Source organism: Ictalurus punctatus, chromosome 19 (assembly GCF_001660625.3).
Source record: "Ictalurus punctatus breed USDA103 chromosome 19, Coco_2.0, whole genome shotgun sequence".
Classification (NCBI taxonomy): Eukaryota; Metazoa; Chordata; class Actinopteri; order Siluriformes; family Ictaluridae; genus Ictalurus; species Ictalurus punctatus.
The window spans coordinates 15524332-15539540 of record NC_030434.2 but is presented as its reverse complement, the minus strand read 5'-3'; the positions used below and the strand labels follow the sequence as shown (position 1 = coordinate 15539540).

Genomic DNA, 15209 nt, shown 5'->3' with positions numbered 1-15209 from the left:
AAAGAGTTTTCAACAAGATGAAAAGCCAAAGATATTCACAAAAAAGGGTTTCTTCCCCAACAGATATCTAACACACCTGTTTTAGGTGATCAAAAACTTCTTAAGGCAATGATTAGATGGTATGTGGCACGATTATGGTTGTAGCTAATGTCTTTAGCAAGATAGATGTCCAGGAACAGGGTTGGTGACGAATGGATCAAAGAAATACTATGACTGTCTCAGGGTCCAGTTTTTAACCCTATAGACTGATTCTAACACCCCATACATAAACTACCCTGCTGAAAAAAACAATAGAAACCAACACAGAAATTCTAATGGTTTCCAATAGAAATACCAATAAATCCACTGGAAAACCATTACTGGACCTTAATAGTATGGCCACCAATAGAAGGCAAGAATTTACCAATACAGACCCACAGGCACCATTAGAGTTTCCATTGAAAACATACCAAACTACCCAAGGGTTTCTATTGTTATGGCCCCCAGAAAGGAAATGGAACAGTTTTTCTAAAGTCTTAAAGACTATTTACCTTGGAGATGTCAGGGATCGAACCAGAGACCTCATACATGCGAAGCATGCGCTCTACCACTGAGCTACATCCCCACACATGGAGGGAAATAGGACGTTTGAGGGCAGATGATAATTGAGGTCAGTCTGTAAACATGAATGGAACTGGTACTTGAGAAGACCACTCTAGCTTGACAAGTTAGAGAGCATCAATAGTACCAGGATTTTAGCCCAAATCCTGGTTGCTTCTGCCTGTAGGTACAGAAAGAGTTTTCAACAAGATGAAAAGCCAAAGATATTTACAAAAAAGGTTTCTTCCCCAACAGATATCTAACACACCTGTTTTAGTTGATCAAAAACTTCTTAAGGCAACGATTAGATGGTCATGTGGCACGATTATGGTTGTAGCTAATGTCTTTAGCAAGATAGATCTCCAGGAACAGGGTTAGTGACGAATGGATCAAAGAAATACTATGACTGTCTCAGGGTCCAGTTTTTAACCCTATAGACTGATTCTAACACCCCATACATAAACTACCCTGCTGAAAAAAAACAATAGAAACCAACACAGAAATTCTAATGGTTTCCAATAGAAATAACAATAAATCCAGCATGCACTCTACCACTGAGCTACATCCCCACACTTGTAGGCAAATAGGTCATTTGAGGTCAGATGATAATTGAGGTCAGTCTGTAAACATGAATGGAACTGGTACTTGAGAAGACCACTCTATCTTGACAAGGTAATTGTTTTCAAGTTGAGGGAGCGATTTCATCGGTTTTTACCGGTAGTAGGCAAAGTACAAGTTGTAACTTTGCCCCAAACGCATCAATAGGATCAGGATTTTAGCCCAAATCCTGGTTGCTTCTGCCTGTAGGTACAGAAAGAGTTTTCAACAAGATGAAAAGCCAAAGATATTCACAAAAAAGGGTTTCTTCCCCAACAGATATCTAACACACCTGTTTTAGGTGATCAAAAACTTCTTAAGGCAATGATTAGATGGTATGTGGCACGATTATGGTTGTAGCTAATGTCTTTAGCAAGATAGATCTCCAGGAACAGGGTTGGTGACGAATGGATCAAAGAAATACTATGACTGTCTCAGGGTCCAGTTTTTAACCCTATAGACTGATTCTAACACCCCATACATAAACTACCCTGCTGAAAAAAACAATAGAAACCAACACAGAAATTCTAATGGTTTCCAATAGAAATACCAATAAATCCACTGGAAAACCATTACTGGACCTTAATAGTATGGCCACCAATAGAAGGCAAGAATTTACCAATACAGACCCACAGGCACCATTAGAGTTTCCATTGAAAACATACCAAACTATCCAAGGGTTTCTATTGTTATGGCCCCCAGCAAGGAAATGGAACAGTTTTTCTAAAGTCTTAAAGACTATTTACCTTGGAGATGTCAGGGATCGAACCCGAGACCTCATACATGCAAAGCATGCACTCTACCACTGAGCTACATCCCCACACTTGGAGGGAAATAGGACGTTTGAGGGCAGATGATAATTGAGGTCAGTCTGTAAACATGAATGGAACTGGTACTTGAGAAGACCACTCTAGCTTGACAAGTTAGAGAGCATCAATAGTACCAGGATTTTAGCCCAAATCCTGGTTGCTTCTGCCTGTAGGTACAGAAAGAGTTTTCAACAAGATGAAAAGCCAAAGATATTTACAAAAAAGGTTTCTTCCCCAACAGATATCTAACACACCTGTTTTAGTTGATCAAAAACTTCTTAAGGCAACGATTAGATGGTCATGTGGCACGATTATGGTTGTAGCTAATGTCTTTAGCAAGATAGATCTCCAGGAACAGGGTTAGTGACGAATGGATCAAAGAAATACTATGACTGTCTCAGGGTCCAGTTTTTAACCCTATAGACTGATTCTAACACCCCATACATAAACTACCCTGCTGAAAAAAAACAATAGAAACCAACACAGAAATTCTAATGGTTTCCAATAGAAATACCAATAAATCCAGCATGCACTCTACCACTGAGCTACATCCCCACACTTGTAGGCAAATAGGTCATTTGAGGTCAGATGATAATTGAGGTCAGTCTGTAAACATGAATGGAACTGGTACTTGAGAAGACCACTCTATCTTGACAAGGTAATTGTTTTCAAGTTGAGGGAGCGATTTCATCGGTTTTTACCGGTAGTAGGCAAAGTACAAGTTGTAACTTTGCCCCAAACGCATCAATAGGATCAGGATTTTAGCCCAAATCCTGGTTGCTTCTGCCTGTAGGTACAGAAAGAGTTTTCAACAAGATGAAAAGCCAAAGATATTCACAAAAAAGGGTTTCTTCCCCAACAGATATCTAACACACCTGTTTTAGGTGATCAAAAACTTCTTAAGGCAATGATTAGATGGTATGTGGCACGATTATGGTTGTAGCTAATGTCTTTAGCAAGATAGATCTCCAGGAACAGGGTTGGTGACGAATGGATCAAAGAAATACTATGACTGTCTCAGGGTCCAGTTTTTAACCCTATAGACTGATTCTAACACCCCATACATAAACTACCCTGCTGAAAAAAACAATAGAAACCAACACAGAAATTCTAATGGTTTCCAATAGAAATACCAATAAATCCACTGGAAAACCATTACTGGACCTTAATAGTATGGCCACCAATAGAAGGCAAGAATTTACCAATACAGACCCACAGGCACCATTAGAGTTTCCATTGAAAACATACCAAACTACCCAAGGGTTTCTATTGTTATGGCCCCCAGCAAGGAAATGGAACAGTTTTTCTAAAGTCTTAAAGACTATTTACCTTGGAGATGTCAGGGATCGAACCCGAGACCTCATACATGCAAAGCATGCGCTCTACCACTGAGCTACATCCCCACACTTGGAGGCAAATAGGACGTTTGAGGGCAGATGATAATTGAGGTCAGTCTGTAAACATGAATGGAACTGGTACTTGAGAAGACCACTCTAGCTTGACAAGTTAGAGAGCATCAATAGTACCAGGATTTTAGCCCAAATCCTGGTAGCTTCTGCCTGTAGGTACATAAGGAGTTTTCAACAAGATGAAAAGCCAAAGATATTTACAAAAAAGGTTTCTTCCCCAACAGATATCTAACACACCTGTTTTAGTTGATCAAAAACTTCTTAAGGCAATGATTAGATGGTCATGTGGCACGATTATGGTTGTAGCTAATGTCTTTAGCAAGATAGATCTCCAGGAACAGGGTTGGTGACGAATGGATCAAAGAAATACTATGACTGTCTCAGGGTCCAGTTTTTAACCCTATAGACTGATTCTAACACCCCATACATAAACTACCCTGCTGAAAAAAAACAATAGAAACCAACACAGAAATTCTAATGGTTTCCAATAGAAATAACAATAAATCCAGCATGCACTCTACCACTGAGCTACATCCCCACACTTGTAGCCAAATAGGTCATTTGAGGTCAGATGATAATTGAGGTCAGTCTGTAAACATGAATGGAACTGGTACTTGAGAAGACCACTCTATCTTGACAAGGTAATTGTTTTCAAGTTGAGGGAGCGATTTCATCGGCTTTTACCGGTAGTAGGCAAAGTACAAGTTGTAACTTTGCCCCAAACGCATCAATAGGATCAGGATTTTAGCCCAAATCCTGGTTGCTTCTGCCTGTAGGTACAGAAAGAGTTTTCAACAAGATGAAAAGCCAAAGATATTCACAAAAAAGGGTTTCTTCCCCAACAGATATCTAACACACCTGTTTTAGGTGATCAAAAACTTCTTAAGGCAATGATTAGATGGTATGTGGCACGATTATGGTTGTAGCTAATGTCTTTAGCAAGATAGATGTCCAGGAACAGGGTTGGTGACGAATGGATCAAAGAAATACTATGACTGTCTCAGGGTCCAGTTTTTAACCCTATAGACTGATTCTAACACCCCATACATAAACTACCCTGCTGAAAAAAACAATAGAAACCAACACAGAAATTCTAATGGTTTCCAATAGAAATACCAATAAATCCACTGGAAAACCATTACTGGACCTTAATAGTATGGCCACCAATAGAAGGCAAGAATTTACCAATACAGACCCACAGGCACCATTAGAGATTCCATTGAAAACATACCAAACTACCCAAGGGTTTCTATTGTTATGGCCCCCAGCAAGGAAATGGAACAGTTTTTCTAAAGTCTTAAAGACTATTTACCTTGGAGATATCAGGGATCGAACCAGAGACCTCATACATGCGAAGCATGCACTCTACCACTGAGCTACATCCCCACACAAGGAGGGAAATAGGACGTTTGAGGGCAGATGATAATTGAGGTCAGTCTGTAAACATGAATGGAACTGGTACTTGAGAAGACCACTCTAGCTTGACAAGTTAGAGAGCATCAATAGTACCAGGATTTTAGCCCAAATCCTGGTTGCTTCTGCCTGTAGGTACAGAAAGAGTTTTCAACAAGATGAAAAGCCAGAGATATTTACAAAAAAGGTTTCTTCCCCAACAGATATCTAACACACCTGTTTTAGTTGATCAAAAACTTCTTAAGGCAATGATTAGATGGTCATGTGGCACGATTATGGTTGTAGCTAATGTCTTTAGCAAGATAGATCTCCAGGAACAGGGTTGGTGACGAATGGATCAAAGAAATACTATGACTGTCTCAGGGTCCAGTTTTTAACCCTATAGACTGATTCTAACACCCCATACATAAACTACCCTGCTGAAAAAAAACAATAGAAACCAACACAGAAATTCTAATGGTTTCCAATAGAAATAACAATAAATCCAGCATGCACTCTACCACTGAGCTACATCCCCACACTTGTAGGCAAATAGGTTGTTTGAGGTCAGATGATAATTGAGGTCAGTCTGTAAACATGAATGGAACTGGTACTTGAGAAGACCACTCTAGCTTGACAAGTTAGAGAGCATCAATAGGATCAGGATTTTAGCCCAAATCCTGGTTGCTTCTGCCTGTAGGTACAGAAAGAGTTTTCAACAAGATGAAAAGCCAAAGATATTCACAAAAAAGGGTTTCTTCCCCAACAGATATCTAACACACCTGTTTTAGGTGATCAAAAACTTCTTAAGGCAATGATTAGATGGTATGTGGCACGATTATGGTTGTAGCTAATGTCTTTAGCAAGATAGATCTCCAGGAACAGGGTTGGTGACGAATGGATCAAAGAAATACTATGACTGTCTCAGGGTCCAGTTTTTAACCCTATAGACTGATTCTAACACCCCATACATAAACTACCCTGCTGAAAAAAACAATAGAAACCAACACAGAAATTCTAATGGTTTCCAATAGAAATACCAATAAATCCACTGGAAAACCATTACTGGACCTTAATAGTATGGCCACCAATAGAAGGCAAGAATTTACCAATACAGACCCACAGGCACCATTAGAGTTTCCATTGAAAACATACCAAACTACCCAAGGGTTTCTATTGTTATGGCCCCCAGCAAGGAAATGGAACAGTTTTTCTAAAGTCTTAAAGACTATTTACCTTGGAGATGTCAGGGATCGAACCAGAGACCTCATACATGCGAAGCATGCGCTCTACCACTGAGCTACATCCCCACACATGGAGGGAAATAGGACGTTTGAGGGCAGATGATAATTGAGGTCAGTCTGTAAACATGAATGGAAATGGTACTTGAGAAGACCACTCTAGCTTGACAAGTTAGAGAGCATCAATAGTACCAGGATTTTAGCCCAAATCCTGGTTGCTTCTGCCTGTAGGTACAGAAAGAGTTTTCAACAAGATGAAAAGCCAAAGATATTTACAAAAAAGGTTTCTTCCCCAACAGATATCTAACACACCTGTTTTAGTTGATCAAAAACTTCTTAAGGCAATGATTAGATGGTCATGTGGCACGATTATGGTTGTAGCTAATGTCTTTAGCAAGATAGATCTCCAGGAACAGGGTTGGTGACGAACGGATCAAAGAAATACTATGACTGTCTCAGGGTCCAGTTTTTAACCCTATTGACTGATTCTAACACCCCATACATAAACTACCCTGCTGAAAAAAAACAATAGAAACCAACACAGAAATTCTAATGGTTTCCAATAGAAATACCAATAAATCCAGCATGCACTCTACCACTGAGCTACATCCCCACACTTGTAGGCAAATAGGTCGTTTGAGGTCAGATGATAATTGAGGTCAGTCAGTAAACATGAATGGAACTTGTACTTGCGAAGACCACTCTAGCTTGACAAGGTAATTGTTTTCAAGTTGAGGGAGCGATTTCATCGGCTTTTACCGGTAGTAGGCAAAGTACAAGTTGTAACTTTGCCCCAAACGCATCAATAGGATCAGGATTTTAGCCCAAATCCTGGTTGCTTCTGCCTGTAGGTACAGAAAGAGTTTTCAACAAGATGAAAAGCCAAAGATATTTACAAAAAAGGGTTTCTTCCCCAACAGATATCTAACACACCTGTTTTAGTTGATCAAAAACTTCTTAAGGCAATGATTAGATGGTATGTGGCACGATTATGGTTGTAGCTAATGTCTTTAGCAAGATAGATGTCCAGGAACAGGGTTGGTGACGAATGGATCAAAGAAATACTATGACTGTCTCAGGGTCCAGTTTTTAACCCTATAGACTGATTCTAACACCCCATACATAAACTACCCTGCTGAAAAAAACAATAGAAACCAACACAGAAATTCTAATGGTTTCCAATAGAAATACCAATAAATCCACTGGAAAACCATTACTGGACCTTAATAGTATGGCCACCAATAGAAGGCAAGAATTTACCAATACAGACCCACAGGCACCATTAGAGTTTCCATTGAAAACATACCAAACTACCCAAGGGTTTCTATTGTTATGGCCCCCAGCAAGGAAATGGAACAGTTTTTCTAAAGTCTTGAAGACTATTTACCTTGGAAATGTCAGGGATCGAACCCGAGAACTCATACATGCGAAGCATGCGCTCTACCACTGAGCTACATCCCCACACTTGGAGGCAAATAGGACGTTTGAGGGCAGATGATAATTGAGGTCAGTCTGTAAACATGAATGGAACTGGTACTTGAGAAGACCACTCTAGCTTGACAAGTTAGAGAGCATCAATAGTACCAGGATTTTAGCCCAAATCCTGGTTGCTTCTGCCTGTAGGTACAGAAAGAGTTTTCAACAAGATGAAAAGCCAGAGATATTTACAAAAAAGGTTTCTTCCCCAACAGATATCTAACACACCTGTTTTAGTTGATCAAAAACTTCTTAAGGCAATGATTAGATGGTCATGTGGCACGATTATGGTTGTAGCTAATGTCTTTAGCAAGATAGATCTCCAGGAACAGGGTTGGTGACGAATGGATCAAAGAAATACTATGACTGTCTCAGGGTCCAGTTTTTAACCCTATAGACTGATTCTAACACCCCATACATAAACTACCCTGCTGAAAAAAAAACAATAGAAACCAACACAGAAATTCTAATGGTTTCCAATAGAAATAACAATAAATCCAGCATGCACTCTACCACTGAGCTACATCCCCACACTTGTAGGCAAATAGGTCATTTGAGGTCAGATGATAATTGAGGTCAGTCTGTAAACATGAATGGAACTGGTACTTGCGAAGACCACTCTATCTTGACAAGGTAATTGTTTTCAAGTTGAGGGAGCGATTTCATCGGCTTTTACCGGTAGTAGGCAAAGTACAAGTTGTAACTTTGCCCCAAACGCATCAATAGGATCAGGAATTTAGCCCAAATCCTGGTTGCTTCTGCCTGTAGGTACAGAAAGAGTTTTCAACTAGATGAAAAGCCAAAGATATTTACAAAAAAGGGTTTCTTCCCCAACAGATATCTAACACTCCTGTTTTAGTTGATCAAAAACTTCTTAAGGCAATGATTAGATGGTATGTGGCACGATTATGGTTGTAGGTAATGTCTTTAGCAAGATAGATCTCCAGGAACAGGGTTGGTGACGAATGGATCAAAGAAATACTATGACTGTCTCAGGGTCCAGTTTTTAACCCTATAGACTGATTCTAACACCCCATACATAAACTACCCTGCTGAAAAAAAACAATAGAAACCAACACAGAAATTCTAATGGTTTCCAATAGAAATACCAATAAATCCAGCATGCACTCTACCACTGAGCTACATCCCCACACTTGTAGGCAAATAGGTCATTTGAGGTCAGATGATAATTGAGGTCAGTCTGTAAACATGAATGGAACTGGTACTTGCGAAGACCACTCTAGCTTGACAAGGTAATTGTTTTCAAGTTGAGGGAGCGATTTCATCGGCTTTTACCGGTAGTAGGCAAAGTACAAGTTGTAACTTTGCCCCAAACGCATCAATAGGATCAGGATTTTAGCCCAAATCCTGGTTGCTTCTGCCTGTAGGTACAGAAAGAGTTTTCAACAAGATGAAAAGCCAAAGATATTTACAAAAAAGGGTTTCTTCCCCAACAGATATCTAACACACCTGTTTTAGTTGATCAAAAACTTCTTAAGGCAATGATTAGATGGTATGTGGCACGATTATGGTTGTAGCTAATGTCTTTAGCAAGATAGATGTCCAGGAACAGGGTTGGTGACGAATGGATCAAAGAAATACTATGACTGTCTCAGGGTCCAGTTTTTAACCCTATAGACTGATTCTAACACCCCATACATAAACTACCCTGCTGAAAAAAACAATAGAAACCAACACAGAAATTCTAATGGTTTCCAATAGAAATACCAATAAATCCACTGGAAAACCATTACTGGACCTTAATAGTATGGCCACCAATAGAAGGCAAGAATTTACCAATACAGACCCACAGGCACCATTAGAGTTTCCATTGAAAACATACCAAACTACCCAAGGGTTTCTATTGTTATGGCCCCCAGCAAGGAAATGGAACAGTTTTTCTAAAGTCTTGAAGACTATTTACCTTGGAGATGTCAGGGATCGAACCCGAGAACTCATACATGCGAAGCATGCACTCTACCACTGAGCTACATCCCCACACTTGGAGGCAAATAGGACGTTTGAGGGCAGATGATAATTGAGGTCAGTCTGTAAACATGAATGGAACTGGTACTTGAGAAGACCACTCTAGCTTGACAAGTTAGAGAGCATCAATAGTACCAGGATTTTAGCCCAAATCCTGGTTGCTTCTGCCTGTAGGTACAGAAAGAGTTTTCAACAAGATGAAAAGCCAGAGATATTTACAAAAAAGGTTTCTTCCCCAACAGATATCTAACACACCTGTTTTAGTTGATCAAAAACTTCTTAAGGCAATGATTAGATGGTCATGTGGCACGATTATGGTTGTAGCTAATGTCTTTAGCAAGATAGATCTCCAGGAACAGGGTTGGTGACGAATGGATCAAAGAAATACTATGACTGTCTCAGGGTCCAGTTTTTAACCCTATAGACTGATTCTAACACCCCATACATAAACTACCCTGCTGAAAAAAAACAATAGAAACCAACACAGAAATTCTAATGGTTTCCAATAGAAATAACAATAAATCCAGCATGCACTCTACCACTGAGCTACATCCCCACACTTGTAGGCAAATAGGTCATTTGAGGTCAGATGATAATTGAGGTCAGTCTGTAAACATGAATGGAACTGGTACTTGCGAAGACCACTCTATCTTGACAAGGTAATTGTTTTCAAGTTGAGGGAGCGATTTCATCGGCTTTTACCGGTAGTAGGCAAAGTACAAGTTGTAACTTTGCCCCAAACGCATCAATAGGATCAGGAATTTAGCCCAAATCCTGGTTGCTTCTGCCTGTAGGTACAGAAAGAGTTTTCAACTAGATGAAAAGCCAAAGATATTTACAAAAAAGGGTTTCTTCCCCAACAGATATCTAACACTCCTGTTTTAGTTGATCAAAAACTTCTTAAGGCAATGATTAGATGGTATGTGGCACGATTATGGTTGTAGCTAATGTCTTTAGCAAGATAGATCTCCAGGAACAGGGTTGGTGACGAATGGATCAAAGAAATACTATGACTGTCTCAGGGTCCAGTTTTTAACCCTATAGACTGATTCTAACACCCCATACATAAACTACCCTGCTGAAAAAAAACAATAGAAACCAACACAGAAATTCTAATGGTTTCCAATAGAAATACCAATAAATCCAGCATGCACTCTACCACTGAGCTACATCCCCACACTTGTAGGCAAATAGGTCATTTGAGGTCAGATGATAATTGAGGTCAGTCTGTAAACATGAATGGAACTGGTACTTGCGAAGACCACTCTATCTTGACAAGGTAATTGTTTTCAAGTTGAGGGAGCGATTTCATCGGCTTTTACCGGTAGTAGGCAAAGTACAAGTTGTAACTTTGCCCCAAACGCATCAATAGGATCAGGATTTTAGCCCAAATCCTGGTTGCTTCTGCCTGTAGGTACAGAAAGAGTTTTCAACTAGATGAAAAGCCAAAGATATTCACAAAAAAGGGTTTCTTCCCCAACAGATATCTAACACACCTGTTTTAGGTGATCAAAAACTTCTTAAGGCAATGATTAGATGGTATGTGGCACGATTATGGTTGTAGCTAATGTCTTTAGCAAGATAGATCTCCAGGAACAGGGTTGGTGACGAATGGATCAAAGAAATACTATGACTGTCTCAGGGTCCAGTTTTTAACCCTATAGACTGATTCTAACACCCCATACATAAACTACCCTGCTGAAAAAAACAATAGAAACCAATACAGAAATTCTAATGGTTTCCAATAGAAATACCAATAAATCCACTGGAAAACCATTACTGGAACTTAATAGTATGGCCACCAATAGAAGGCAAGAATTTACCAATACAGACCCACAGGCACCATTAGAGTTTCCATTGAAAACATACCAAACTACCCAAGGGTTTCTATTGTTATGGCCCCCAGCAAGGAAATGGAACAGTTTTTCTAAAGTCTTAAAGACTATTTACCTTGGAGATGTCAGGGATCGAACCAGAGACCTCATACATGCGAAGCATGCGCTCTACCACTGAGCTACATCCCCACACATGGAGGCAAATAGGACGTTTGAGGGCAGATGATAATTGAGGTCAGTCTGTAAACATGAATGGAACTGGTACTTGCGAAGACCACTCTATCTTGACAAGGTAATTGTTTTCAAGTTGAGGGAGCGATTTCATCGGCTTTTACCGGTAGTAGGCAAAGTACAAGTTGTAACTTTGCCCCAAACGCATCAATAGGATCAGGAATTTAGCCCAAATCCTGGTTGCTTCTGCCTGTAGGTACAGAAAGAGTTTTCAACTAGATGAAAAGCCAAAGATATTTACAAAAAAGGGTTTCTTCCCCAACAGATATCTAACACTCCTGTTTTAGTTGATCAAAAACTTCTTAAGGCAATGATTAGATGGTATGTGGCACGATTATGGTTGTAGCTAATGTCTTTAGCAAGATAGATCTCCAGGAACAGGGTTGGTGACGAATGGATCAAAGAAATACTATGACTGTCTCAGGGTCCAGTTTTTAACCCTATAGACTGATTCTAACACCCCATACATAAACTACCCTGCTGAAAAAAAACAATAGAAACCAACACAGAAATTCTAATGGTTTCCAATAGAAATACCAATAAATCCAGCATGCACTCTACCACTGAGCTACATCCCCACACTTGTAGGCAAATAGGTCATTTGAGGTCAGATGATAATTGAGGTCAGTCTGTAAACATGAATGGAACTGGTACTTGCGAAGACCACTCTATCTTGACAAGGTAATTGTTTTCAAGTTGAGGGAGCGATTTCATCGGCTTTTACCGGTAGTAGGCAAAGTACAAGTTGTAACTTTGCCCCAAACGCATCAATAGGATCAGGATTTTAGCCCAAATCCTGGTTGCTTCTGCCTGTAGGTACAGAAAGAGTTTTCAACTAGATGAAAAGCCAAAGATATTCACAAAAAAGGGTTTCTTCCCCAACAGATATCTAACACACCTGTTTTAGGTGATCAAAAACTTCTTAAGGCAATGATTAGATGGTATGTGGCACGATTATGGTTGTAGCTAATGTCTTTAGCAAGATAGATCTCCAGGAACAGGGTTGGTGACGAATGGATCAAAGAAATACTATGACTGTCTCAGGGTCCAGTTTTTAACCCTATAGACTGATTCTAACACCCCATACATAAACTACCCTGCTGAAAAAAACAATAGAAACCAATACAGAAATTCTAATGGTTTCCAATAGAAATACCAATAAATCCACTGGAAAACCATTACTGGAACTTAATAGTATGGCCACCAATAGAAGGCAAGAATTTACCAATACAGACCCACAGGCACCATTAGAGTTTCCATTGAAAACATACCAAACTACCCAAGGGTTTCTATTGTTATGGCCCCCAGCAAGGAAATGGAACAGTTTTTCTAAAGTCTTAAAGACTATTTACCTTGGAGATGTCAGGGATCGAACCAGAGACCTCATACATGCGAAGCATGCGCTCTACCACTGAGCTACATCCCCACACATGGAGGGAAATAGGACGTTTGAGGGCAGATGATAATTGAGGTCAGTCTGTAAACATGAATGGAACTGGTACTTGAGAAGACCACTCTAGCTTGACAAGTTAGAGAGCATCAATAGTACCAGGATTTTAGCCCAAATCCTGGTTGCTTCTGCCTGTAGGTACAGAAAGAGTTTTCAACAAGATGAAAAGCCAGAGATATTTACAAAAAAGGTTTCTTCCCCAACAGATATCTAACACACCTGTTTTAGTTGATCAAAAACTTCTTAAGGCAATGATTAGATGGTCATGTGGCACGATTATGGTTGTAGCTAATGTCTTTAGCAAGATAGATCTCCAGGAACAGGGTTGGTGACGAATGGATCAAAGAAATACTATGACTGTCTCAGGGTCCAGTTTTTAACCCTATAGACTGATTCTAACACCCCATACATAAACTACCCTGCTGAAAAAAAACAATAGAAACCAACACAGAAATTCTAATGGTTTCCAATAGAAATAACAATAAATCCAGCATGCACTCTACCACTGAGCTACATCCCCACACTTGTAGGCAAATAGGTTGTTTGAGGTCAGATGATAATTGAGGTCAGTCTGTAAACATGAATGGAACTGGTACTTGAGAAGACCACTCTAGCTTGACAAGTTAGAGAGCATCAATAGGATCAGGATTTTAGCCCAAATCCTGGTTGCTTCTGCCTGTAGGTACAGAAAGAGTTTTCAACAAGATGAAAAGCCAAAGATATTCACAAAAAAGGGTTTCTTCCCCAACAGATATCTAACACACCTGTTTTAGGTGATCAAAAACTTCTTAAGGCAATGATTAGATGGTATGTGGCACGATTATGGTTGTAGCTAATGTCTTTAGCAAGATAGATCTCCAGGAACAGGGTTGGTGACGAATAGATCAAAGAAATACTATGACTGTCTCAGGGTCCAGTTTTTAACCCTATAGACTGATTCTAACACCCCATACATAAACTACCCTGCTGAAAAAAACAATAGAAACCAACACAGAAATTCTAATGGTTTCCAATAGAAATACCAATAAATCCACTGGAAAACCATTACTGGACCTTAATAGTATGGCCACCAATAGAAGGCAAGAATTTACCAATACAGACCCACAGGCACCATTAGAGTTTCCATTGAAAACATACCAAACTATCCAAGGGTTTCTATTGTTATGGCCCCCAGCAAGGAAATGGAACAGTTTTTCTAAAGTCTTAAAGACTATTTACCTTGGAGATGTCAGGGATCGAACCCGAGACCTCATACATGCGAAGCATGCGCTCTACCACTGAGCTACATCCCCACACTTGGAGGCAAATAGGACGTTTGAGGTCAGATGATAATTGAGGTCAGTCTGTAAACATGAATGGAACTGGTACTTGAGAAGACCACTCTAGCTTGACAAGTTAGAGAGCATCAATAGTACCAGGATTTTAGCCCAAATCCTGGTTGCTTCTGCCTGTAGGTACAGAAAGAGTTTTCAACAAGATGAAAAGCCAGAGATATTTACAAAAAAGGTTTCTTCCCCAACAGATATCTAACACACCTGTTTTAGTTGATCAAAAACTTCTTAAGGCAATGATTAGATGGTCATGTGGCACGATTATGGTTGTAGCTAATGTCTTTAGCAAGATAGATCTCCAGGAACAGGGTTGGTGACGAATGGATCAAAGAAATACTATGACTGTCTCAGGGTCCAGTTTTTAACCCTATAGACTGATTCTAACACCCCATACATAAACTACCCTGCTGAAAAAAAACAATAGAAACCAACACAGAAATTCTAATGGTTTCCAATAGAAATAACAATAAATCCAGCATGCACTCTACCACTGAGCTACATCCCCACACTTGTAGGCAAATAGGTTGTTTGAGGTCAGATGATAATTGAGGTCAGTCTGTAAACATGAATGGAACTGGTACTTGAGAAGACCACTCTAGCTTGACAAGTTAGAGAGCATCAATAGTACCAGGATTTTAGCCCAAATCCTGGTTGCTTCTGCCTGTAGGTACAGAAAGAGTTTTCAACAAGATGAAAAGCCAGAGATATTTACAAAAAAGGTTTCTTCCCCAACAGATATCTAACACACCTGTTTTAGTTGATCAAAAACTTCTTAAGGCAATGATTAGATGGTCATGTGGCACGATTATGGTTGTAGCTAATGTCTTTAGCAAGATAGATCTCCAGGAACAGGGTTGGTGACGAATGGATCAA

General features: G+C 39.7%; 10 non-coding genes across 10 annotated transcripts; all 10 read right to left on the bottom strand.

Annotated features, from left to right (window-relative positions):
* Positions 1–532: 532 nt before the first annotated feature.
* Positions 533–604, bottom strand: trnaa-cgc (transfer RNA alanine (anticodon CGC)). The gene has a single exon. It is a non-coding gene; the product is annotated as a tRNA-Ala (tRNA).
* A 1320-nt stretch (positions 605–1924) lies between these two features.
* Positions 1925–1996, bottom strand: trnaa-ugc (transfer RNA alanine (anticodon UGC)). Its single transcript has one exon. It is a non-coding gene; the product is annotated as a tRNA-Ala (tRNA).
* Positions 1997–3316: 1320 nt separating this feature from the next.
* trnaa-ugc (transfer RNA alanine (anticodon UGC)) lies at positions 3317–3388 on the bottom strand. The gene has a single exon. It is a non-coding gene; the product is annotated as a tRNA-Ala (tRNA).
* A 1320-nt stretch (positions 3389–4708) lies between these two features.
* trnaa-cgc (transfer RNA alanine (anticodon CGC)) lies at positions 4709–4780 on the bottom strand. Its single transcript has one exon. It is a non-coding gene; the product is annotated as a tRNA-Ala (tRNA).
* A 1244-nt stretch (positions 4781–6024) lies between these two features.
* On the bottom strand, positions 6025–6096 carry trnaa-cgc (transfer RNA alanine (anticodon CGC)). Its single transcript has one exon. It is a non-coding gene; the product is annotated as a tRNA-Ala (tRNA).
* A 1320-nt stretch (positions 6097–7416) lies between these two features.
* Positions 7417–7488, bottom strand: trnaa-cgc (transfer RNA alanine (anticodon CGC)). Its single transcript has one exon. It is a non-coding gene; the product is annotated as a tRNA-Ala (tRNA).
* Positions 7489–9429: 1941 nt separating this feature from the next.
* trnaa-cgc (transfer RNA alanine (anticodon CGC)) lies at positions 9430–9501 on the bottom strand. The gene has a single exon. It is a non-coding gene; the product is annotated as a tRNA-Ala (tRNA).
* A 1940-nt stretch (positions 9502–11441) lies between these two features.
* Positions 11442–11513, bottom strand: trnaa-cgc (transfer RNA alanine (anticodon CGC)). Its single transcript has one exon. It is a non-coding gene; the product is annotated as a tRNA-Ala (tRNA).
* A 1396-nt stretch (positions 11514–12909) lies between these two features.
* trnaa-cgc (transfer RNA alanine (anticodon CGC)) lies at positions 12910–12981 on the bottom strand. The gene has a single exon. It is a non-coding gene; the product is annotated as a tRNA-Ala (tRNA).
* A 1244-nt stretch (positions 12982–14225) lies between these two features.
* Positions 14226–14297, bottom strand: trnaa-cgc (transfer RNA alanine (anticodon CGC)). The gene has a single exon. It is a non-coding gene; the product is annotated as a tRNA-Ala (tRNA).
* Positions 14298–15209: the final 912 nt, after the last annotated feature.